This window comes from Anguilla anguilla, chromosome 2 (assembly GCF_013347855.1).
Source record: "Anguilla anguilla isolate fAngAng1 chromosome 2, fAngAng1.pri, whole genome shotgun sequence".
Lineage (NCBI taxonomy): Eukaryota > Metazoa > Chordata > Actinopteri > Anguilliformes > Anguillidae > Anguilla > Anguilla anguilla.
The window spans coordinates 30,174,050-30,200,300 of record NC_049202.1 but is presented as its reverse complement, the minus strand read 5'-3'; the positions used below and the strand labels follow the sequence as shown (position 1 = coordinate 30,200,300).

The 26,251-nt window shown below is 46.0% G+C and overlaps 1 pseudogene; it reads right to left on the bottom strand.

Moving 5' to 3' along the window:
* Positions 1 to 504: 504 nt before the first annotated feature.
* Positions 505 to 4,690, bottom strand: LOC118220352 (annotated as a pseudogene).
* Between the last annotated feature and the right edge of the window lie 21,561 nt (positions 4,691 to 26,251).

Sequence of the window (26,251 nt, the reverse complement as noted above, 5' to 3'; positions counted from 1 at the left end):
ATGCTCCAGGTAAGCATCCAAATTTCCCAGAATACCAAAGTTTGGCAGGTGTCCACAGCCAAATGGAATATGACACGCAACTAAACCATCCTCCCCAAGACAGTAGTCAGACAACAACGCAGCAGCAGGCACAACATTCACTGACTCCGACAGGGGGGTGGGGGGGTGTGGGAGGACAGGAATGATCAGTAACATCCCTGGCAACATAAAGTTTCAACATATTAATATGTTTTCTGTGTACGGTCAGGTGTGCACACAACATAATCAGTGTCACAAAGTTTTTTTTTGACATTATAAGGACCGGAGAACTTAGCCTGCATTGCCGAACGAGGAATAGGGAGAAAAACCAGCACTGAATCACCAAGCTAAAAGCTTCGACTCAGGTTGCAAGATACATCTCTTGGATGCTCTGGGATGCATCATCAGTGATGTTCCTGGGATCAAAGGGGGGTTCGGGTCTTTCAACATCGGACCCTCTCGCCCAGGTGGCCCAGCCAGGGTTGATCAAGTCCCGGCTTGCATCCCAGCAGCAACAAGCCACAGGCCTGCCCTCTTTATCCAAAGCCACCTAGTGGCTTTCTCTGCGACTTTAGTGATGGAACGTATGGCCCCCCTCTTTGCTGCACCAGTGATTCCAAGCCCAGCCAGAGCTTTGCAGGGTGAGCGCCCCGCGAACCCCCGGCAGCCCACTTCAATTGGCTTGCTGCGAGCCTGCCAGCCTCGGCTTCTGCACTGCTCCACCAGCTCCTGGTATTTGGCAAGCTTCCTCTCGTGAGCCTCCTCCATGTGTTCTTCCCAGGGCACTGTCAGTTCCCACATGATCACCTGCTTGGTGGAATCTGAGAAGATGATCATGTCTGGGCGGAGAGTTGTTTGTGCAATGTGATCAGGGAACTTTAGTTGTTTTCCAAGATCCACTCTCAGCTGCCAGTCTGGGGCTGTGGGAAGTAGGCACTGGCTTTTCTCCAGCTTTGAGAAAAGGGATAGTTTTCTTCCTGGGGTGGTGTTTACTGGACTGAATGGCTGTGGTGACCGCTTCCGCAACTGCCTTGAGCACCTGATCATGGCGACAGCGGTAGCGGCCGTCAGCCAAGGCTTCGGGGCAGCTGCTGAGGAGATGTTGAAGGGACCCTCTCCCAGCACACAGAGGGCAGGAAGGCGTTTCACTCTTGCCCATGTGTGAAGGTTTGTCAGGCTTGGTAAGGTGTCGTAGACAGCTTGGATCAGGAATCTGATGCGGTAAATGTCCGCCCGCCAGAAATCCGACCAAGTGATCTTCCGCTGCCGTATGTTTTCCCACCTTGTCCAGGCTCCTTGTTGACTGAGTCCCACCATCTTTCTAACCCGTACCTCCTCTACGCCTGCGCGAACCTCTTCCTGGAGGAGATGTTGTCGCTCCTTCCCTTTGGCTATGCCAATCTGGCTGCTTGGAAAGTAGCCCAGGCCTGATCGTCCTGTTGCCACCGTCCCAACAGGAGCCTTCTGCCTCAACCGTGCCTCTGCCACCTGCAACTCTCCGGCAGCACTCCACTTTCTGCCTGTGCAGACCTCAATGCCAGCTGCTGCTACTTTAGGGTCCCTGGAATCTCTATACTGCATGGCTTCTCTTGTTCAATTCACCACAAATTCTTTCGAGAGGCCGCTGAAGGGGAGCTGTACGGTGTTAGTGGATCCATACAGAGCAGCACTGCTTAGGCTCCTTGGCAGGCTAAGCCACCTCCGCAAATAGCTGCTGATCATCTTCTCCAGGGCTTCCACAGTTGACATAGGGACATCATATAGTAACAGGGGCCATGAAACCCTAGGCAGGATGGCATGCTGATATATCCAAGCCTTGAAATGAACGGGCAACCCAGATTTGTCAACCTTGGTAAGCTAGGCCTCAAGGTCTCTGCTGGTTTTGTGGATGGCAGCTGTGTCCTTCAGGCTACAGTCAAAGAGTTTCCCCAAGCTCTTGACTGGCTGTTCTGTCAATGTTGGGATGGTGGTTTTGGATATGGTGAAACAGAAATTGTCCACCACTTTCCCTCTTTTCAGCACAAGGGACCTTGACTTTTATGGTTTAAAGCTCATCCTTGCCCATGAGATGAGCTTCTCAAGTCCTTGTAAGATCCACCTGCTGCCAGGGACTGATGATACTGTGACAATCAGATCGTCCATGAAAGCTCTTATTGGTGGCTGCCGCACACCGGTGTTTGTCAGGGGTCCTCGGCACTCCACCTCTGCTGACTTGACCACCATATTCATGGCGAGGGCGAAAAGGATGACTGAGATGGTGCAGTCAGTTATAATTCCCTTCTCAAACCTGTGCCACTCTGATGTTGTAGATCCAGAAGTAACTCTCCTCCGGAAGTTGTTATAATAATCCAGAATGAGGTCATTGATCTTGCTGGGAACATGGTGTCTTCGAAGAGCCTCCTCAACCAGTTTGTGCGGTATGGACCCATAGGCGTTGGCGTCCCTTGCCTTCCTTTGTTTCTCTTAAGAGCTGCATGACTGCCCCTGTATGCTCCAAACAGCCAGGTGTTCCAGAGATCCCACCTTTCTGTACCGACGTGTCGATGTAATTATTCTTTAGGAGGAACTTTGTCATCCGTCGGGACAAGATGCTGAAAAATATCTTGCCTTCTATGCTGAGTAGTGAGATGAGCCGCGTTTCCACCGCAGGAACTATACCCCGGAACTAGGAACCTTTTGAGGAACTCAGTGCGTTTCCACCGCAGGAACTAGGGTCTAAATTTAGTTCTGGGGGCTTTGTTTTACCCCCCAAAACGTTCCTGCTCGGGGGGTAGTACTTTCCGAAAGTACAGGAACCTTTTGGGTGGAGCTTGCAGCGCTGAACATTTCTGATTGGTCGAGTACTCGTAGCATTTGTGTTGTATTTATTTTCCGCCATTACCCGCCATGTTTGAAAATATGCAGCGGCAAACCAATTTATTTTCATAATAACTTCAAATCAAACTTGTATGTTATGCGGCGCAGTAGCCTACTTTTTGTTATAGCCTGTCAACGTCTTGGAATTATAACGTGTGCTCTTCTGTTCTTTTCTTGCTTTAGTATTCGTTTTATAAAATGCTAAGCATTCGTTCTGGGACATCATATTACGTAGGCTACCAAAACATTCAAACGGATTAATTCGGTTGCTGAATATTTTCTTCCGGATTTTCTTTGTTAGCCCGTTGTAATTGACTCAAAACGTTTGATACAGTTATGTGAGGTATGCGGTAGTTCTGCATAATTAACATTGGTGATACAGTACAAGCAAACTGGAAATCACCTTCCGCACTTTTTATCCGGGTAAAATAACAGGTTAATTCTAGTAATCTTCCCTTTAGCTTTTTCAGACTGCCGTAATTTTACTCAATTTTACTGCCATTTTTCACTTCCACGAAAAGACCAGGAAGACTATGGACTAATTTATAGTGCATGGTTCGCATCTGGAGGGCACACTTCGCTGCTCGGCTAGCAGTAACTTCGAAGGAAAGCAAACGGTGGCTGTACCACTACTAATTTACATTTTCACGCAAGTCCGAGTTTTCGTTCTATTCTTGTCATTTTGCGATTAGCCTATATGGAATTGACGACGAGAAGGTAATAAAACAGCAAATTGTTTACAACGTGTGCATGTTTTCTGCTGTTAATGAATGTGTTTGAGAGGATATATGAAAATCAATAAATACAAAAGTAACCATATATAGTCATTGTTGGTAACCAGTTGTATATAAGTGGAATAAACCCCTCCGGGCTGTCCCGGTTATTAGAAAATATTCGGTGGTAGTAGCCTATGGGGTTACAGAAGAAATCATATGACAGATGGACCGACGACAACGTCAGTGGGCTAATTTGCCTAATCTTCGCGGTACTTTAGACCCCGGTGGAAACGCAGACAACCATTGGCTGAAGGAACCTTTTAGTTCCTGGTAAAGTAGTTCCTGGGACTGAAAGTTCCGGGTAATTTTGGTGGAAACGCGGCTATGGTTCTAAACTGCTCAATGATTTTGGAGTTCTCCTTGGGGATCCAAACACCTTCGGCACACCTCCACTGGTTGGCGACTCTTCCTCTCCGCCAGATCACTCTCAGAATCTTCCACAGTTGCTGGAGGAGTCTCGGACAATGTTTATACACACTGTACAGTACTCCGCTGGGCCCTGAGGCAAAGGCTGATCTTGCTGCCTTAACAACTTCCTGGACTTCCTTCCAGCTTGGTTCCTTCATGTCAAACTCAGTTGTTGGGGGTGCTAGGCTTATTAGGGCCTTGTTGTGGTCAAGCTCCTGCTCTCTCGCAGGGTCGCTCAGGGTGTTCCGAAGAAAGGTGTTTACGTCATCCGCTGGGGACTCGAGGCGGCCGCTCCGCTTATCATTAAGCAGCTTCTTGGTAAAGACGAAGGGGTTAGCCATGAAAGATGTCCGCTTCTTGGCCCTTTCCTTTCCTTGTCTTCTGTGCCACTCTGCTCTGCGAAGACTTATGAGCTTTTTCCTCAGGATGTCTTGCAGCTCTGCTAGTGGTTGGCATTCCTCTTCACTGGCCCCCTTGTACTGTTTCTTGAGAGTTCTCTGCTCCTGCCACAATTGTTGTATTTTGGTGGCCTTGCGGTTTTTGTTGTAGGGTTTCTTGTTTCCCGTTTCGATGTGGCCGAATCTCTCAGACGCATAGCTAACAATGATGGTTGTCATTGACTGCAACCGTCTGCCAGTGTCGCCCTCAGCTGTTGTTTGTAGGATTCTGCACACGTCTTCTTCAAACTGCTGCCACTCACTCTTGTTATTTCCTGGAGGCCATTTGATTTGCTGTCGAACTACTCTGCATGGAGTCGGGGGTACAGGCACGTGGAGGGACTGGGCCCTGTGGGGTGAGTCCTGGCCCTGCTCCTCCTGCGTCTTACCAGGATGTGATCCTGTGCGTTGCACCTGTTTCTCTTGATGGCTTTTGAGGCTGCGCAGATTCATCTTGCGTTCATCATGACGATGAACGCAAGATGAATCTGCCGTTAGCATGGGTTGAAATCCTTGGGTCTGTCCTGTTGGGGATCTCATCCCCCCCCCCCCCCCCGGGATCCCCTGGGGGTATGCTTCAGAAGGTTCACTCGTAGCTTGGATTTGGTTTCTTCCTCACGGTACAAGATAAAAGTTGGGGTGCTAGCCCAACTTGCCCCGGTTGCCGTCTTTCCGTGCTGTCAACTGACTCTCCAGTTGACACTCTTATCAAAGCGTTCTTTCATTTTGATGTGAACCTGCTAAGCTGGCCCTAGAAACATTACAGGCATTATGAAGTCGCTCAAAAAAACTACAGACATACTCCAGAACAGACAAGAGGGTAGGAGGCTGAGAGAGCACATGTTCACTCGTGTTCACTGAGCATATAGCCACAGAAGCTTCAGTGGCCCATGGACTGTGTGACCAAACACAAGTTCGGATGGACTGAAGCCTAATGATTCCTGTACAGTTTCCTCCACAGCAAACATCAACAGAGGCAAACCCTCTGCCTAGTCTCTGCCTGCCTCAACACAGTATGTGTCCAACATTGTTTTGAGTGTTTGGTGAAAATGCTTTAAAGTGGCCTGCGATTCCGGGTGACAGGCACTAGATAGCTGGTGCTTCACAGCCAATTCTTGAATTACTTTGAATAATAATTTTTGATGTAAAATGTGTTCCTTGGTGTGTCTGAATGACCTTTGGCAGCCCAAATGTAGAACAGAATTTTACCAGCACCTTAATCACTGCTTTAGCATTCAGATTCCACAATGGAATCACCTCAGGGTACCGAGCGGCAGCACATATTAATGTTAAAATGTACTGATGTCCAGATTTTGACACAATCAATGATAAGTCGTTCAAACAGTCTTTTCGGCTCAAACTGGGATGGGTCGGAGTGGGGCAGGGAAATTATCTGGTTTGGTTTATCTGAAAGTTGCCAGGCATGACAGGAACGACGATACATTGAGACTACCATCTTCAAACCAGGCCAGAAAAATAGTTTTACATTTTCTGGTTGGTTTTATTAATCCCTAAATGGCCTGAGAGAACGTGATTATGAGCTAGTCTCAGAATTTGCGAGCAGTAGATGGCACAACAATTTTATATGTGGCTCTCCAACTCGCATCAACACATCCACCAGGGCATAAGCACACCATTATCCCAAAAGGAAAGGAACTCCTGATTCAGGGACTTGGTCTTTTTCTACTGCCACAGCAATACAACCAGCTGGGGAGGGGTCAGTTTTTTGTGAAGCAGCCAACTGCTTTCTGCCAGTCTTTAAAGAAAAGTCCTCCTAAATCGGACACAACAGAATCTTCAGATTGCACTAACAATTCAGATTCAACAGCGTTACGGGGAGTAGCCATGAACGAGTCAGAAAGATCAACGACGTCCTCAAGTTTCTGGGTCTTCACACGAGTCACGACACAAGCAGGGAACACAGAGGAGAGCTATTCTGCTACCTCAGGCTGAACACAGACATCTGGGATATCAGCAGCTATTATATGGGGAAAGACTTTTCCACCTGCCAAGTCAATCCCCAGGGTAAAACTCACACCTTCAACAGGCAGCTGAGAGTGCACCCCTACTTTCACAAAGCCAGATTTTACTAAATTAGTCACAATTCAGATTTTAAATACACGGTGTGTAGAGGAACTTTAACGCAACCAAGTTCAACGCCCTGCACCAAAATACCAAAATGCCGCAAAAAGTTTCATTTGAAAATGGCAACACACTTCAAGGATAAACAACTCTGCAGCATCTGTGTCCCTCAATATTGAAATAGGTCTGGTCTCTGTCGCAGTAGGGAGAGACACAGAGCCAGTTAAGAGAAATGGGGTCATACACAGAAGGCTCAGACTGCCGGGTAAGATTAGCGGAACCGGACACAGTACGTACCAAACCAACACTTTTTGGCTTTAGAGAACTATTATTTTGTTTCCAAGCTTTACAATCAGAGATAAAATGGCCTGGATCAAGACAATAGAAATGCACACGCTTTTCAGCTAGGCATCAGAGAGAATTTTGGGTGTGTTCGGGTTTTCAGCTGCCACCTTCGTTTTTACTGGCCTGGAGAAAACCTGGTAAGTTTCTTTTAGTGGGGCCTCTATAGCTGGAGACAAATTTATCATCCAATACTGTGGCTTCAGAAAGACAATTAACTCTTTGTTCTTTTAAGTGAAGCAGTACACCCTCTGGAACGCAGTTTTTTTAATCTTCCAGAAAGACAAGTTCACAAAGTTGCTCAAAGTTTGTTGTCTTGGTTGCTACACACCAATTCTCAAAGAAAACAGACTTTTCACGGGCAAATGCAACAAATGTTTTTGGCTTATTTCGAATGGGCTCTAAATTTCTGGTGATACGCTTCAAGCACCAATTCATACGCACAGAGTACAGCAATTTTAACAGTATCATAATCCAGAGACTGACTAATAGGCAAGGCTAAAAATACTTCTTGAGCTTTACGTGTAAGATTAAATTGAAAAAGTAAAGCCCACATATCTTTAGGCCACCTAAACTTGCCTGCCACACGTTCAAACGCAGTGAAATATGAGTCCACCGGATGGGGTTCATAAAGAGGTGTACCGGGACTGATGACAGGAGATGACTTCAAGGCACGCTCCTCTGACCCAGAAGTGCTGTCCCCAGCACCACCGTCATCTGCCTCATCAGGCAAAATCCTCTGCTCAAGTAACAACTTAATTACTTGTTTGGTTTCATTACAGGACAACGGTATATCAAAGAAGTGCGATTTTCAGCACATCATCTTTACGGCACTTATCAAACTGCTCCGAGGTAGTATAAAGTGAAAACATCACTAAATCAAATTCCATGATTGCAACAATGAATACTATTCCTCCCACACCAAAAGAAAGCAGCCAAACAGGGGGGGAAAGAGAGAACTCACCGGAAGGCAACAAGACTCTGAGTAAACGGAAGTACGTCCGATTCAACCAACAATGGACACGCAACAAGAGAATAAATGAAACTAGAAAGGTTACAATGCCTGAAGGAATTGTGTGGGCTTGCTTCAAATTCCAACTGGCACTGCCCTCAAGCGTCAATGCATTTCAATGACGGCACATAGCTCAGAAGAAGCACGAAACCGTCCAGACCCACGGCGCACCATAGCGTTACATATACAGCAAATATATGAATATCATATACAGCAAATATAAAAAATATCAGAAAATAGCGATTATGTTCCAGGGATTAGTCATATCCTAAAAGTGTCATGAGTAAAAATTGGCTAACTATATAGCTGGCTAGCTATGGCATGTCCTCATCTCTGTAACGTTATTTGTTGTCCTCTGTGTGTCTATACTAGGGTTGCAAAATTCCGGGAATATTCAAGGATGGAAACATTCAATGGGAATAAAATGGAAATATAGCCCTATTTGCTCAGACTGCATTTACTTTGTCATATGCAGATAGAAACAAACCTTTTACTATATCATAAGCAGACATAATTGCAAATATTCTCTATGACCCCCTCCAAAAAAAAAGATTTTTATCTTAACAACTAAAAAAAAAACCTAAAAACAGTCTTCCGAGTGTTTTAGAATTCTACTTACATAGATAGTTGAAGAGTTTTTAGAAAAAGTCAAGGAATGACAGACATGTGGAATAAACATTAACAAAATACATCCCATTTTACTGCGCAATGGGTCAGTTGACCCGGCAGTTCTAGTGACGAGTAGAATACCGTGAGTAGTGCCAAGTGACGTCGGCAGCACACTACGTGACCAAAGACGGAAAGTTTTGAAGAGAAGCTAACTGCTTGTCCAAAATTACCAATATTTATACGACGTCTCCATGCCGCTTCACAGCGATAAAAATATCCTACTTATCAGACGGCGTTAATTTCGTCAACTAAAAATATTCGTTACGACCCCTTTTTCCATGATGGAAACAAAACATAACAAAATAACAATTCAGAATAGGCCTTAGGGTTTAAAGTGAACAACTCATTTATAAAATAAATGTTTTACAATAAAGAATGAATGGAAATAGATTAATAAAAACTCCTCAATTAGCATGCTCAATCAAGCTACATCACATGGTAACAGCTAGCTAGCAGAAGGTGTTAACAAGGTATAAACTGTGTACCTTGCATAAAATATATTCACTCCAGTAATATAATCAAAACTTACCTGAAAGCATGTAGTCCTTTGGCTCAGACAGTGCGGTAGTGTTGGCAGTAATTTGGGCTGCACACGTGATGGGAGAATGCACTGTGCATGCAGAGGGTTGTAATTTTAATGAATTCCTATTTAAAGGGGCAGTGTGTAGAATTTAGTGGGATCTACCCCCACCCCCCCCCCCCCCCATCTCCCCTCACCCCTCCCTTTCCAACGACGTAGGAGAAGCTACGGTGGCCTGTCAGTACCAAAAATTATGTCATCGTCTACGACAGGATCGAGTAGCCAAGTGTCAAGTGATGAGGTTCGATTGATAGATTTATAAATAGTATTTAGTTATTTAGTCTGTAAACATAGCTTACAAGTAAGATAGCGATTATGACTGTTAATTGTTCCGCATTGTGGTAGTGTTTTATTGCTAACATTAGCTGCTTTGCATGGTAAATCATGGAAAGACATGATGCGTCACAATTACACTACTAAATAATGCTTACATTACAGTGTGAAATATCCTCATTATAAAATACCACTAATCTATTTAAAGACACTAAATTTCAAAAATAACGTATATAACCAAAATATTTTGAGCAGTAGGCCTAATACTTACATAGCAATGATGAAATCTTATCTGTTTTCAATAGAATGAGACAGAGTAAATCAATTATATATTTCTACCCACTTCACCAGAAAATTATGTCAGCTAGGTCTATCAGCAAACAGATAGCTTAGCTATGCCCAGAAGTCCTCAATAATAACAGTATTTTCCAAGAAATTAGGAAAAATCGTTAACAAAATTTCGTTAGGTGCAGCGTATTTTACCGCTACCACAGAGTGAATGTGTAAGTGAATGTGATGATAACAAACCATCGATTACGCTGATCAATGAAACGCTATTCCAAAAGCAAAATTAGACATGTTATACATCGTTAGAAAGCTTATACTCTCACCTACTGAATAAATGGATTATCAATCAAGCCAGACTGTACTAAAAAGGACGACAACACCTTAAACAACATGTGTGGTATTATGCACAGCTATTTTGGAAGGTACCCAGGCAAATGCACCCCCTCTAGAGCCGTTTGTCCGTTCTGGGCAACTGTAGAAACATGGCAGGGCAACATGGCGGCCTCCGTGGAAGAGGACCCGCTCCCTATGTAGATATAAAGGGCTCATTCTAAGGTGACGAAAACACAACGATTCTTATTTTCATTGGATTACACACTAATTAAAACATACTTATGAATATTATATTCCATTTCTGCCAAGTCCGTTCCACTAGATGCCACTAAATTCTACACATTGCACCTTCAAAGGGATGCTGGCAAATTATCAGTAGCCTACATGTGATGGAAGAGTCCGCTGCTGAATGCAGCGCATAGTTACAATTCAATTAAATGGGAATCCTTTTAACCAAAACATGCCATAAGACCTAGTATTGCTTTTTTTAATGTGTATTCCCCCCAAAATAAGTTCACTATTAAAAGGTAAGATTTTTATATTGAAGTTCCCAAGCTTAACTCTTCCCAAGCTTACCGGAAATATTCTGACCCTTTGCAACCCTAGTCTATACATCTGTATTGTTGGTTGCAGCGTCCGTGTGTCCATACATCTGTATCGGTGGTTGTAACTGTGTGTCATTAGCTCCTACTCATGCGTGCAGGATAGCATCCGTACGCGGGTTGTAGCTGTGTGTCCGTAGCTCCTACTCATGTGTGCATGATAGCATCCGTACGCGCTAACTAGAGCCGCGTTTCCACCAAAATTACCCGGAACTTTCAGTCCCAGGAACTACTTTACCAGGAACTAAAAGGTTCCTTCAGCCAATGGTTGTCTGCGTTTCCACCGGGGTCTAAAGTCCTGCGAAGATTAGGCAAATTAGCCCACTGACGTATGAAAAAGCGACGTTGTCGTCGGTCCATCTGTCATATGATTTCTTCTGTAACCCCATACTACCACCGAAGTAGCCTACATTATTTTCTAATAACCGGGACAGCCCGGAGGGGTTTATTCCACTTATATACAACGGGTTACCAACAATGACTATATATGGTTACTTTTGTATTTATTGATTTTTATCGATTTAATCACATGGAATTGAAATATTCTTCTGCAGCCGTTTGGGCATATTTTGCCGCTGTCAAGCAAAACTGTCGTTGGTAGTTGAACTTGGACCGTTATGCAACAAATAGGATATAACAGACCAATAGTCAGATTGTAACTGTTTTATATATCCTCTCAAACACATTCATTATGTTTTTATGCGAACATTCGCTTTCATGTCTTGACATCCGAAGCGACAGAAGGCATTCACATTTCCAATATAGGCTAACTGGCAACAACAGCAGAAAACATGCACACGTTGTAAACAATTTGCCGTTTGATTACTTTCTCATCGTCAATTCCATATAGGCTAATCGCAAAATGACAAGAATAGAACGAAAACTCGGACTTGCGTGAAAATTTAAATTAGTAGTGGTACAGCCACCGTTTGTTTTCCTTCGAAGTTACTGCTAGCCGAGCAGCGAAGTGTGCCCTCCAGATGCGAACCATGCACCATAAATTAGTCCATAGTCTTCCTGGTCTTTTTGTGGAATTGAAGAATGGCAGAGTAAAATTACGGCAGTCTGAAAAAGCTAAAGGTACGATTACTAGAATCAACCTGTTATTTTACCCTGACAAAAAGTGCGGAAGGTGATTTCCAGTTTGCTTTTACTGTATCACCAATGTGAATTACGCAGAACTACCGCATGCCTCACATAACTGTATCAAACGTTTTGAGTCAATTACAACGGGCTAAGAAAATCCGGAAGAAAATATTCAACAACCGAATTAATCCGTTTGAATGTTTTAGTACGTAATATGCTGTCCCAGCACGAATGCTTAGCATTTTATAAAACGAATACTAAAGCAAGAAAAGAACAGAAGAGCACACGTTATAATTCCAAGACGTTGGCAGGCTATAACCAAAACTAGGCTACTGCGCCGCATAACATACAAGTTTGATTTGAAGTTATTATGAAAATAAATTGGTTTGCGCCTGCATATTTTCAAACATGGCGCCTGAAAATAGACACAAAAAAATCCTGTGAGTACTCGACCAATCAGAAATGTTCAGCGCTGCAAGCTCAACCCAAAAGGTTCCTGTACTTTCGGAAAGTACTACCCCCCAATCAGGAACCTTTTGGGGGGTAAAACAAAGCCCCCAGAACTAAATTTAGACCCTAGTTCCTGCGGTGGAAACGCACTGAGTTCCTCAAAAGGTTCCTAGTTCCAGGGTATAGTTCCTGCGGTGGAAACGCGGCTTAGGTTAACTAAAGTAGGCGAAACGCTAACATGTTAGGGTTAGCTAAAGTAACGTTAGGCGATAAAGCTGTGCTTAAAAATCTTGTGCCGTTGGAAGTGCGTCCTACTAAGCATTGTGAGTGGCTGTGTCCCTAACCGCAAACTTCCATGCTCCACACTACCGTGCTCCGCAATACGCACTCCAGGCAATGCCTGGGACTACACACTCCGAACCATGGAAGTGCGGTAGCACGGAAAAACTGTTAAATGCATAGACCATATAAAAATATAAACGAAGTGATCATGACATCACCCACTGATTTGCTATAGACCAATAGTTCGTCCACGTCATGTCGTGGTTTCCAATCGACAAAGTTCTTCTTCTTTTTGATCTAGATTTAGCAGATTTCTTCTATCTTTTCAATAAAGAGGATGAGGCAGAATCTTCAGAAAATGTGTTTATTCAGCTCTCATGGGTTCTGACATGAGTACAAAAGAAAGCAGCTGTTACATGGATCCAGATATGTGAGTATTTGCCGTATACTTCTACTTATAATTATTCTGACACTATGTGTGATTATGTACTAATACTATGTGATGAATAACAGAATAATAGAAGAATAATATATCATGGAAATTACCAGAAATGTCCAACTAATTACCAGAAATTTCCAACAGTCACTGCTTACGTCAAACGCGGAAGTGGTGGCAGAAAGATGGCGTGAAGTATAAACAATAGTTGCAGTACACAGAGAGTGAGTGGGTATAAAATGTCGTGCTGTGCTGTTGGCTGTCAAAATAGAAATGGCAGAAACCCAACTTTTAAAATCAATTTGAGGCTAATCATAGACGGCTGTGGTTTCAAGCGATCCAAAGATCTGAGAGGACAGATGAGATAATAGCCAACTCCTGTCTTTGCAGTGAACATTTTATTTCAGGTAACGTTATGCTATTAACTCATGACATGTCCTTCCACATACATGTCCCTGATGTGCTTTCCTTCTCTGTTCTACCCATCCTGACATAATAGCTCAACCTTGAACATTAGGGTAGTTACATGACTACAGCATGAGCCTAGGCTTGAAATAGAATATTGAAATGGTAAGGATAACGCTCAACATTAAAAGGAAATAACTTTACACATAATTTACTGAAACTTCGTAAAACAATTTATCTCAGTTAACTGTTACAGCCATAGACACTAAGCTACCTAACTTAGTGAAAACTAACTGATGCTAGCACTTATCTTTGTAGCTTACACACATTTTAGTCTACAATAGTGATGAGTTCAAACACAACTTACCCAACCATGCAGGTGCAGTTCGCTGTCAATATGTAGTTTCGTACTTTGTTGACGATAACCAAGGTCTTGTGCATCGCTGTCTTCTGCCCGACGCTGACTTGGCAGTACCTCCGATCGTAGTACACAGAAATTTCCGCACAAATCGTAATAAAGTACATCCAGAATGTGTCCACAAATCACGTAATTATACGCATCAAGACATTTATGAGCTTTAAGTTTTTCTTTCGTGTACACGCTAGGTGTCTCAATTAGGTAAGCGAAGGCTATATATTTGGCCATTCAAGTCTCGGCCATTTGGTTGGGTCAAGCAGCCACTGACAGGACGGAAGGGAAAGGGGATCGGGCAATTTTGTTCCATCCAAAAGGGTCAATTTACCCAAGTAGGAACGTTTGTCTTGAGGAGACAAACCGTGGAAATATTGTGACCAATTTTCTTTTTGATTCATCTCTGTCACATCGAGCACATCCCACCGTAGACTTCAACAACTCTTTCCCGGCTTTCTGCTACCATTTAGTGCGCATGCGTTGCAATGTTTGTAAACATTCGGATTAGTCTATGGTTAGTGCACACTGGCGCATGAAGCCCAAACTAGGGCGCGGCCATTGCCCGTTGCAACCAATGCAAGCACAGAGGAGTGAAAGAGTGGAGTCCACGACTACAGGAAAATCCACCCCGACTACCTTACGTGGTACTTAAACACACCCACATCTGGACAAGCGGGGGGCGACATAGCTCAGGAGGTAAGACCGATTGTCTGGCAGTCGGAGGGTTGCCGGTTCAAACCCCGCCCTGGGCATGTCGAAGTGTCCTTGAGCAAGACACCTAACCCCTAACTGCTCTGGCGAATGAGAGGCATCAATTGTAAAGCGCTTTGGATAAAAGCGCTATATAAATGCAGTCCATTTACCATTTACCATTTACAAGCGTGGCCTTGAAACCACAGAACCGTACTGTCATAACATTTCAAAAAAGTTAACTGTGCAAGATACGTTTACTGTTAAGATACTTACATAGAAGAATAGATAAAATAGATCACTAGCTAGCTAGTTATATAGACAGATAGATAACAGAACTCTAGATAGCTAGACAGATATTATCACAAGATAACTAGCTATTAAGTTAGCTAGATAGACAGATAGAACGATAGCAAGACAGTAAGCTTGCTCCGCCTAGCTAAGTAAATCCCCCTAGCTTGTCTTCTTAAAGAAGCTTCAAAACTGCTCACAAATCAGATTTCACCAACAACATATGCAAATTATAAAAGACAAGACTTTATGAGAATAAACTGAAATCCCGAAATGGTCAGAAATTGCGTTTTGACATAGAACCTGTTTATCTGAAAATATCTAAAACGTATTAACCGAAAGAACTAAAGAGAAGAATCCTTAGAATAGCGGTTAGTACAGTTGAACGCAGCACACAACATTTTTGGACCTTGGACTTAAAATGGTGAGATCGTATGTAGCTAGCTAATCGGAATAAAACAACACAGCATCGCACCTGCCGCTGAAGCACTCTGCCTGGCTGCGAGGATGGAGAGATCCTTATATGGTCATACGGTAGTAGGACAAGCCACATTGCACGCACTGAAATTAACCCAGATTTGAGAATTTTGGCAGAATTATTTTTAAAAAAATGAGACCCAGGGGAGACAAGGGATGGGATTAACTAGTTAAACCATCATTTCTTGTGTAAAAAATGTATTGACTTTATATTTCCTCAGAGAAAATTGGCCTCTTTTCAGGCTTTCCCCATTGACTTAACATTGGGAGGGTGGGGTTTCAAGTTCTTTTTGCAGCCAGGCATTGCAGTTCACTCTGTAGCCACTGGGGTAAAAGGCTTCACTAATAGAGGCGAGATGTTGGTGCTTCGTTAAATGAGTGGGATGCACTTTGTGACAACATCTGACCCATAACCTTTAACCTTTGCCATAACTGTTGGTGAAATTCTGGTAATAAACCTGAGGGGAAAAACGTGAGAGTGTGAGGACATATTAATCGACCATCTGAAATGCTTCTGTATTTATTTCATATTTATTTAAGCAGACTGGACGCCGTTACCTATTTAAATACAAGTCTTGTAAAAATCACACATAACTGTCTAAATGGGAAAAAAATAACTTAATACATAGGCTATACATTTTAGTTATATTGATATGACCTCTTTTACAATATCAACTTTCAGACTAGGAACATGTTTGGAATTCCTTAATCACAACCATTAAGTACATCATTGGTGCAAATGTCACTTCACAGTTTCCAACTGTTTCCCTAATGGTTATTTTTCTTCAGGCACCTTGGGTTACAACTGTGAATATGTAACGGATCGCTAGAAATGCTGGTAGGGACCAGCCTTTTTCATATTAACCTGAAATACATAAGACGGGACACTTCTGCAATATGATCTCAAGTAAAGACAAGTTCCATTAATCTCTATGGGGTGTTTGATACGCGTCCCCTTGGCAACTAAAGCTAGCACTGGGCAACCTGTGACAAATCGCAAAAGGACTGAAAATATTACCTCTGGAGGATAGCAAGGACATTTGTTTCTACATAACTAGGTACAGATTGTTACCTATATTTCGCCTATTTTATATAGACTACAGTTGCAAATCTGTTTACATTTAAATGGTAAATGGACTGCATTTATATAGCGCTTTTATCCAAAGCGCTTTACAATTGATGCCTCTCATTCGCCAGAGCAGTTAGGGGTTAGGTGTCTTGCTCAAGGACACTTCGACACGCCCAGGGCGGGGTTATTTTCCTGTCTATCGAAAGAACCCGGTCGATAGGTGCTCAGACTCTATAAGTAGCAGAGGTGGACAATCCAGGGGTCAGAAAGTAAAAGTCCTGCCATGTATTTCATCTACCCCTGAACTCAGCCAGCTGATTTAGCTCTACCTTCTGGCTGAAGAATGGTGCTCATTAGCAAATCCAGGTGACTGGAACAAAATCCTGGGATTATCCACCTCTGATAAGTAGTAGGGCATATATTACTGAAATATTCTGATATAGACTAACCAGTAATATCAGCAACTTTTTGTGAGCTAGCCACTTAAATTGAATTCTTTTTTCTGTCAGAAGAGCAGTGGAAGGCAATGATAGCTTGGAAGATATTAATTGCAGTTGGATAGTGAACTCAATCCCATAATAAAGTTGCCATTTCATTGTAAACTGTCGTGTCTGTTTTCATTGTTTTTGCGCTGTATACGAACTGTGTGCGAACAACTGGGTGCTCAGTTCGGTAACAGATATGGAGCCTGTCATGTTTGTGGTGGCTACTCCGTAGGCGGAGGGTGTATTTCAAATTAAATGAAAAGATGCACAGTGGTGAGGATAAAACGGCAGTTTATAATTCAAAAGGGGACCTGACGATCAGCACCGATGTAGTCAATACAGCTTGCTACACTCGTTAAAAGTACATATCTTTAAACTAAAAAAAAACAACTCATACTTTAAATATTGTGTTATTCATTAACACTATACCACTTTATTTATATACAAACTCCTCACTGTGTACCATTTTCCCATGACATAATTTAAATTTCCAATCCGAGAGGCAGCGACCGCACTACTGTCATCCGCCATTACCGTTATTCTCTTGACAGTTTTCCCGAAAGGAATTATGAGATTTCTTCCAGTCAGAGCATGCATGGATGCACACTTCAAATTTTGATCAAACGGAGTGTGCATCCGGGTACTTTATCCATGCTCCGCACTACCAAACTTCGATTTGGACTCGCACTCCATGATGGAGGCATGCTCGCTATGCGCACTCGGAGCATGGAAGTATGCGGTTTGGGACACAGCCTTCGTCAGTGAGTGACCACCTGCGCATGCGTCCTACTAAAGCGTTTCACTAAACGTCCATGAGTGACCCAAATTGCTCACAAAAAGTTGAATATTTCAAAAACTTTTGAATATTTCAAAAATCTGAATACAAGCAACAATGTCTGGAACTAGCCAGTCATTTCGGTGCAAAAAGTTTGAATGTAGTGCAAAAACTGTAGGACTAGTTAGAGCTAGAAAAATTGGGCAGAAAGTGCAGATAATAAAAAAAAAGAAAGATAGCAAGAGTGGGCTTGCCGAAGTAAGCCCACTAACAACAAAATGTAACCTAACTCTCAAAATCGAACTCCTTCTCTAGCCAAACACAGGCATGCAAAAGAAATGGCACCTACAAGCTTCCTCTTTTAAAGTTAAGGTTCCACTCATATAGGGAATTAGCAACAAGATCCGACACAACGGCACCAGGGCCATCTTGAAACGGCAGACATTTATTTGCGATCCGCCGCTTGGTCCACCAATCCCGATCAACGTCTGATTGGAAAAGTGGAAGGACGGATCCACCTGATGGAGTAGAGGGGAAAAGACAGGAGCAGCAGGCGCACAACCAGACATCTTTGTCGGGGGTGGGACATAGAGCTTGCTAGCCCGATGCTGAGAAGCAGGGACGACAAATGAAACATACAAGTGCTTACACACATACATAATCAACAAACAGAGATGTTAACACAAAACAACCTTAATAACAATAACAACACCAATAATAAATATAGCTGCATGGCAGCAATGGACCGGGTTCCACAGAATGACAAGGAATGGACAAAACGAATTGTAAAGGCTAAATTGTTTGATTCGTCCAGATATACATCTGGACCAAGTATCACCTCTCTGTAATGCTGCCTCAGTACTCCTGGTTCTTTTAACCCTAAGATTACTCAGTATGTCTTACGTGTGTTTCCCCTTCTCACTGGATATACTCTGACCACCTAGGTGAATATTATATGACCTTACCATAAGATATAAGATGGCCAATGTTAACAGAATTAAACCTTCAGCCTTGATAGATTCAATGTATCTATTTAAATAAACAAACAAGATGTAGCAAAAATATATCATTTATTTACAGAAATAAAAATGTGTCATTGGAATAAGTATTTTAATCTTCAACCCCTTAAGTTAAATAGTAAAACAAAGGTAAGTGGAAACAAACCACTTGAGGCGAGTATGAAAGAAACACTCTTCAACCCCTAAAGTAAGTATGCTAACAAGCACGAAACCGTCCAGACACACGGCGCAACTTGGCGAACTATATTTTTTGGTTGATTTTACGCGCTCATATATGGCAGTTGGTTGAAAATAGACACTTCATGCTACAAGCATAATAAGGGCAATGACTGTGCTGTGAAGTTTAGGTAGCAAACAACAAGGCTGAATCCTTTTGACATAATTTACATAGAAACTATACACTCAGATCGCCTAGTTTCACTCACGGTGGCCAAGCGGAATCGATAACGTTAAAAGATGTAATTTAATCTTCTACTGGGAGATTTGCCGTTTATTGAGGGTGTGACAGAAATTTTTGGTTCCGCTGACTGTAATCGAATGTTTTTCACATTTACTGTTCGATTGAGCAAGTACCTCACAGTACATTTTTATGGGTTAGTGCTGTCAGATTGTACTAGCTAGTTTACATGACCCTTGTACATGACCCCTCAATAAAGGCTAACAGCACAGTACCATGGCGCTTACTGCTTGTCACTTGTACCACCACTGTAATGAACTAAAAAAAGGCTACAAACTACCTTTTCTATAAGAAATGTGTTGTGGAGCTGACGCGCATACACTGCTGGCGACATTCTAAAGCTGCGTTTTGCCCTCCGTACTATATATCTAGCTATGGCACGTCCTCACTTCTGTGACGTTATTTGTTGTCCTCCGTGTGTCCATACATAACATAACATAACATATGTTATGTGTCCTTAGCTCCTACTCATGCGTGCAGGATAGCATCCGTTCGCGCTAACTAAGTTAACTAAAGTACACGATCCCTACGCGCTAACTAGGTTAGCTAAAGTAGGCGATCCGTATGCGCTAACTAGGTTAACTAAAGTAGGCGAAACGCGAACATGTTAGGGTTAGCTAAAGTAACGTTAGGCGATAAAGCTGTGCTTAAAAATCTTGTGCTGTACCACCTGCGCGTGCATCCTACTAAACGAAGCACCACCTGCCCATGCATTCCACCAAACCTCCCTCAACCTACTAAACGAAACACCACCTGCGCATGCGTCCCACCAAACCTCCCTCAAAGGTTGTCCATGAGTGAGTGAGTGACCACAATTTGCCACGCAAAAATAAAGTGAACCTTATCTTTCACTCAATGTAATATTGATATAATCCATGCAGGAATGGCTACCACAATATAAGACATCTTAATTTAACAGCAGTGAAATTACAACCGTGTTCACCTTAAATGCAATACAATACAATTGCAAACACTTTGTGGGCCCACACCAGAGACTGTATAAAAATAGCAAGACAAAACAAACTAGCCGGCAATAATAAAGAACAAAAGAACCCCCATTGCAGGCCTGATCGAAATGTGCTTACTGTGAACGATGCAGATTTTCTCCCTTGTTGCTAGAGGTGCTTCCGTGCTTCTCCGGTCACACGGAGCGCTGTCGGGTTTCCCGGTGCCAGAGGTGCTACTGTGCTATTCCTGGTAGCATAGAGCGCTATCTTGATAAATGGTCAGTGTCCAGGTTCCAGTCCTCAGTGCTGAATGTGCGCTAGCGTTATGTTAGCGCGAGCTAAACTGCCATAAAGCTAAATGCCACCTGAAGCAACACTCTGTAGCAATAGCAAGCTAGCTAGCTCCGATAATACTTATAAGGTGCTCACTGATGCGGATTCCACTCGAATTGCTGTGATAACAACACACGCACTTTGACAATGACATGGATGAATATAACGTTATTCTATTAAAACCAGCACTTTTACTAGCGTCAAAGATAGGCGTGGCAAAGTTGAAACAGCCGTATGTTTTGTAATTATTAAGATATCACCACGGCACTTGGTAAACATGTTTACCATCATGTTTCTGGCCGCCCTGACAAATTCCAAGTGGATTTATTACTGTGTCATGATTTTACAGCAAATTGAATTTCTTTGCAAAATTTTAAAAATTGATTGCCTAATAATTTCGCCAATTTTTGACGAATCATTTAGCTTTTCTCAAACTATGTTAATGCATATGCCCTGCAAATGAGAAGAAGATTTTTGAATGTTTTTTGATGGACCCAGCTGACATTGTTTTCTGGTGTAAGACAGAAGCGGATAGAAATATATTATTTACATGGCACCAGTGACGGCAATCGTAGCTAGCTTCCTAGTTAGCTACCCCAGGGTCGCCACATAGCCCCCACCCAAGGGGTCAACAGTCTCTGACGACCCTGCAGTCCACCCACGACTGACCTCATAGTCCCGCAGGTGGTCTGGGGGCCGTCGCTGTCGAGTCGGTCGGCTCCCTGGTTCTGCCGCGGCCACCTCAGCCTCCGGTTGGTCTGAGGGGACAGAGCCGCTAGCATTTCTCCCGCCAGCTGCAGTAGTGGCAAGAGGACGGTAGGGTGCGAGCCGGTCCTGGTGGAGCACCACCAAGTGCCCTCGGTCCATCATACGCACCCTGTAGATGACCTCTCCCAGCCGCACCACGGTCTCGCCAGGCCCCAGCCAGTGTGCCTGCAGTTTAGGGGACAGGCCTTTCTTCCAGACTGGGCAGTGGATCCAAACCCGGTCCCCCGGTGCAAAAGCCTGTCCCTTGCAGCGCAGGTTGTAGGCCCGTTTCTGTCACAGGCTCGCGGTGTCCTGTGCCTGGTGGGCGAAGTCGTGGGCGACTTGGAGACGGTCCAGCAGCTGGCGGAAGTAGCTGGCCCCTGTACGAGCTGGCTCATCGGGCTCAGGCGGGGCCCCGAACACCAAGTCCACAGGTGTTCGGAGTTCCCACCCGAACATCAGTGCTGCAGGCATACACAGGTTGGACTCCTGCACTGCAGTCCGGTATGCCCACAGAACCAGGGGCAAATGGCGGTCCCATTCCCACTGGTGCTGGCTGGCTAGAATGGCGAGCTGAGTGGACAATGTCCTAAGCGTTCCACCAGCCCGTCGCTCTGGAGGTGGAGCTGCGTTGTCAAGGTCTTTGCCACCCCCAGGCACCTGCAGACCTCACCCAGCACCTGCAACTCAAAGTTTGGCACCTGCAACTCAAAGTTCCGCCCCTGGTCACTGTGGAGCTCGGCAGGGACCCCGAAACGGGTGAACATTTCCTCGACCAGTTTCTCCACTCTGGTCCGGCACTGCGTATGCCTCGGGCCACTTTGTTAAGTAGTCCACAGCCATGAGGACGTACCACTTGCCGGACTCAGTGATTGGGATGGAGCCGAGGACGTCCGCCCCCACTCGCTCCATTAGGGCCCTCACCATATAGCACTGCAGCGGGGCATGAGAGCGCCTTGTGGGCCCCTTCTGCGCCGTGCAGGTGTCACAGTACTGCACATGGAGTTTGATGTCCCGTCGACACCCGGGCCAGTAAAAGCGCCCCCTCAGACGCCGCAGGGTCTTGGTGTTCCCGAAATGTCCCGCCCCCACCAAGCCATGCACTAGCCCAAGGACTTAGGGGCAGAGTGTCCGGGGAACCAATAACTGAGGGTGGTCGCCTCCTAGCCCGGGGACCTGCCACCGCTGATATGCCAGCCCGTCCCGCAGCTCAAGGTTCCTCCACTGGCTGTAGTACGCCTTGAGCTCGGGCCCCTCAGCCGGCACCTAAGCCCACGCCGGTTGTTGTCCTGCTTCCAGCCAGCCCCTCACCTTGCCAAAGGTTGCGTCGACTGCTTGTTCCTGATGCAGCTGCTGTGGCGTGGTCGGCAGGTCTGGGCGACCGCCACTTCCGGACTCGCGTGACTCCGCTCCTCTTGGCACCTGTAGTACCGACAGTCCAGGGTGGCACAGGGGCGCCGGGAGAGGGCGTTCATGTTCCCATGGTGTTGCCCCGCCCTGTGCTGGACTAGGAAGTCGTACTCCTGCAGAGCCTCCAGCCAACATGCCACCTGGCCCTCCGGGTTCTTGAAATTCAGGAGCCAGGTGAGCGAAGCGTGGTCAGTGTGCAGGAGGAAGTGACTGCCTTGCAGGTAGGGTCGAAAGTGCCGCAGGGCCTTGACCACCACCAGTAGCTCACGTCGGGTGACGCAGTAATTACGCTCCGCTCAACTCACGGCACGGCTGTAGTATGCGACGACATGCTCCCCATCGTCTCCGCCCTGGGAGAGCACTGCCCCAACCCCCACATTGCTGGCGTCCACAATGAAGGGGCGGTGGACGTCAGGATACACCAGCATGGGGGCCTTCGTGAGAGCCACCCTGAGCCGAGTGAAGGCTTCTGCGCACTCCTTGGTCCAGTCAAAGGACTGCCCCTTGTCCGTCAGGCGGTGGAGGGGGCTGGCTATGGAGGCGAAACCTCGGATGAACCGCCAGTAGTAGCTGGCCAACCCCAGGAAGCTACGCAGCTTGCCCACATTCGCCGGCTTCAGCCAATCCCGCACAGTAGCCACCTTAGCTGGGTCAGTGGCTACCCGCCGCTTGCTCACGACGTGCCCGAGGAAAGCTGTCTCCCTCCAGAGCAGCTGACACTTCTGTGGATTCAACCGTAGCCCAGCCAGGCAAATCGCAGTGAGCACGTCGTGGAGGTTAGCGAGGGCGTGCTTGAAGCTGCTGGCGTGTACCAGGAGGTTGTCCAGGTACACGACACACTGGCTTCGTGGGACGTCCGACAACACCCGCTCTATCAGCCGCTCGAACGTTGCAGGCACATTGCACAGTCCGAACGGCATGACGCAGAACTGCCACAGCCCTTGTCTGATGGTTAAAGCTGTTTTTGCTTTCGCCTCCGGGTCCATCCTCACCTGCCAGTAGCCACTCCGGAGGTCCAGCGAGCAGAACCAACTGGACCCCATGATGTGGTCCAAGGCCTCGTCGATGCGGTTGAGTGGGTAGGCGTCTTTCTGCATGAACGCATTAAGATGCCTATAGTCCACACAGAACCTCCACTCCCCACTTTTCTTTTGAACTAGGACGGCCGGGGCCGCCCACAGGCTACCCGATGGCTCTATTATGCCGGCGGCTGCCATCTCCTTTACCTTTTCCTCGGCCACCCGCCGCTTACCTAGCGACTACCGGTGAGGGCGCAAACGAATGGGGGCAGCATTGCCAGTATCAATGGCATGTTGCACTAACCCTGTCTGCGTGCACTCCTTATCGCGTGCAGCGAAGAGGTCAGCATTGTCGTCTAACAAGCCTTTAAGCAGGTGGCGTTGGTGGGGATTGAGGTTGCCGCAGCTGCGTTGCCACAGCTCGTGGACGGCGCTCGCCGTCTCAATGGAAGTTGAAGTGGGCTGTGGCAGTAAAGGCGCAGGGCGATGAGGGGCAGGCGAGCTGCATTCAGTGAAGGTGGGCTGGAGAGGTGTGCTGCGCAGTTGGGCTGTAGTTGCTCGGCGACGGGCTCTTCAGGCTGTCTTCCTCTTCCTCCTGGGCTGGAGGGTCACGGTCTGTGTGCCGAGGAAGATGGAGGACCCTGACACATCGACACGGGCACCCCAGCGGTACTGAAGGTCCAGGCCAATGATGCACGGGTCCTGGATGTCAGCTAACCAGAATTTATGCACCTCCTCTCGTTCGCCAGCCTTCACGTGGACTGGCTTCCGGCCTTGCATGCCCAACTTCTCGTCCGTTACTGACAGCAGCTGGGTGGTAGTCGGCGCCCAGGTGTTGGGGAGTAGGCCCGTGGTCTTTGGGGGCGTCCCCAGCCACACCAGTGAGATGCCCCCATGTCGACCAGGGCTTAGCAGGGTTTCCCGTCCAACCAGCAGTCGAGGTACAAACCGCTGGCTTTGCCCAGCAGGCCTGCCCATGGCTGGAACTTTTGCTCACCCGCCTTTACAAAGGTAGCTGGAATTTTTGCTTGGCCGGACGGGGCCGGACTGGGTTTAGGCGCAGGGGTCTGCGCCTGAGTGAGGAGGGTCGGGTCCCGGGGCGGCGATCTCCTCACTGGGCCTGTCCCGGACTTATTTCCCGCTGGCTGGGGGCTTGAGGTTTGGGCACCGGGGCTGGACAGTCGCGGGCCTGGTGCCCCGGTTCGTCGCAGCGGTAGCAGCGGCCCTTCTGTCCCGCTGGTTGTCGCCCGGGAGGGGGTGGCCATGTCCAACAGACCTCTTCCTCCTCCTCGCAGTTGGTCGCCCTGACCGAAGGGCGAGAAGCTTCCTGTGGAGTGGGCTGCTCCACCAGGATGCGCTCCACTCGCTCCAGCTCCAGCAGATCTTCGTTGAGGGAGTAGGGTATGGTGAGGCGGACATGCTGGCGCAGGCGCTCCGGCGTAAGGGCTCGCAGGAAGGTGTGCAGCGCCAGCTTCTCCTGCTCCACTGCGCCGAACTGTGGGTAGCCCTGGCGTGCGTGGAACCGCTTGTCTGCAGCTACCGTCCCCCAGCTTTCTCCCTCATGGCGACGGCGGCTCGCAAGCTTTTTCCGGCTCATGTCAATGGAGCGTCGTTGCCCATAGCGCTGCTCCAGCGCCGCCGTCAATGACTGTAGATTGTGCTGTTCGTCAGGGCTGAGGTCGAGCAGGGTCTGCAGGGCTGGCCCCTCCAAGGCGAGAGACAGGTGAGTCGCTCGGGCTGCCTAGCTAGCTACCCCAGGGTCGCCACAATATCATTGATTTACTGTCTCTGTCTATCTATTGAAAACAGATAAGATTTCATCATTGCTATGTTAGTATTACTGCTCAAAATATTTCGGTTATATACGTTATTTTTGAAATTGAGTGTCTTTAAATAGGTTAGTGGTATTTTATAATGAGGATATTTCACACTGTAATGTAAGCGTTAGTTAGTAGTTCATAGTTTTTGTGACGCATCATGTCTTTCTATGATTTACCATGTAAAGCAGCTAACGTTAGCAATAAAACGCTACCACAATGCGGAACAATTAACAATGATAATTGCTATCTTACTTGTAATCTATGACCTATAGTTTTACAGACTAAATAACTAAATACAATTTATAAATCTATCAAGGAACCTCATCACTTGACATTTAGCTACTCGATGCTGTCGGAGACGATGACATCATTTTTGGAACTTACAGTCCACCGTAGCTTCTCCTACATCGTTGGAAAGGGAGGGGTGAGGTGGGGGGTATTCAGTTTGTTGCAATCTGCAACCTCACCGCTAGATGCCACTAAATCCTACACACTGTACCTTTAAAGGCATCAATGCAGATTTTTCCCAATATATTTTGTAGCCTGAAATAATCAGAAATCGATAATAGGGAAAGAATAGACGGGGGGGGGGGGGGGCATCATCAACAAACAGTAAAACGTTGTCTGCTCATAAAGATATAGAGTGTTGTGTATTGTTTACAATTACAATTGGGGAGATGAGCTCTGATTGGTGAATTGCCTGGGCTAATGGTTCCAGGGACAGAGCGAAAAGTAAAGGCGATAGAGGGCAGCCTTGGCGAGTACCACACTATGGGGCGACATAGCTCAGGAGGTAAGACCGATTGTCTGGCAGTCGGAGGGTTGCCGGTTCAAAACCCCGCCCTGGGCATGTCGAAGTGTCCTTGAGCAAGACACCTAACCCCTAACCCCTAACTGCTCTGGCGAATGAGAGGCATCAATTGAAAAGCGCTTTGGATAAAAGCGCTATATAAATGCAGTCCATT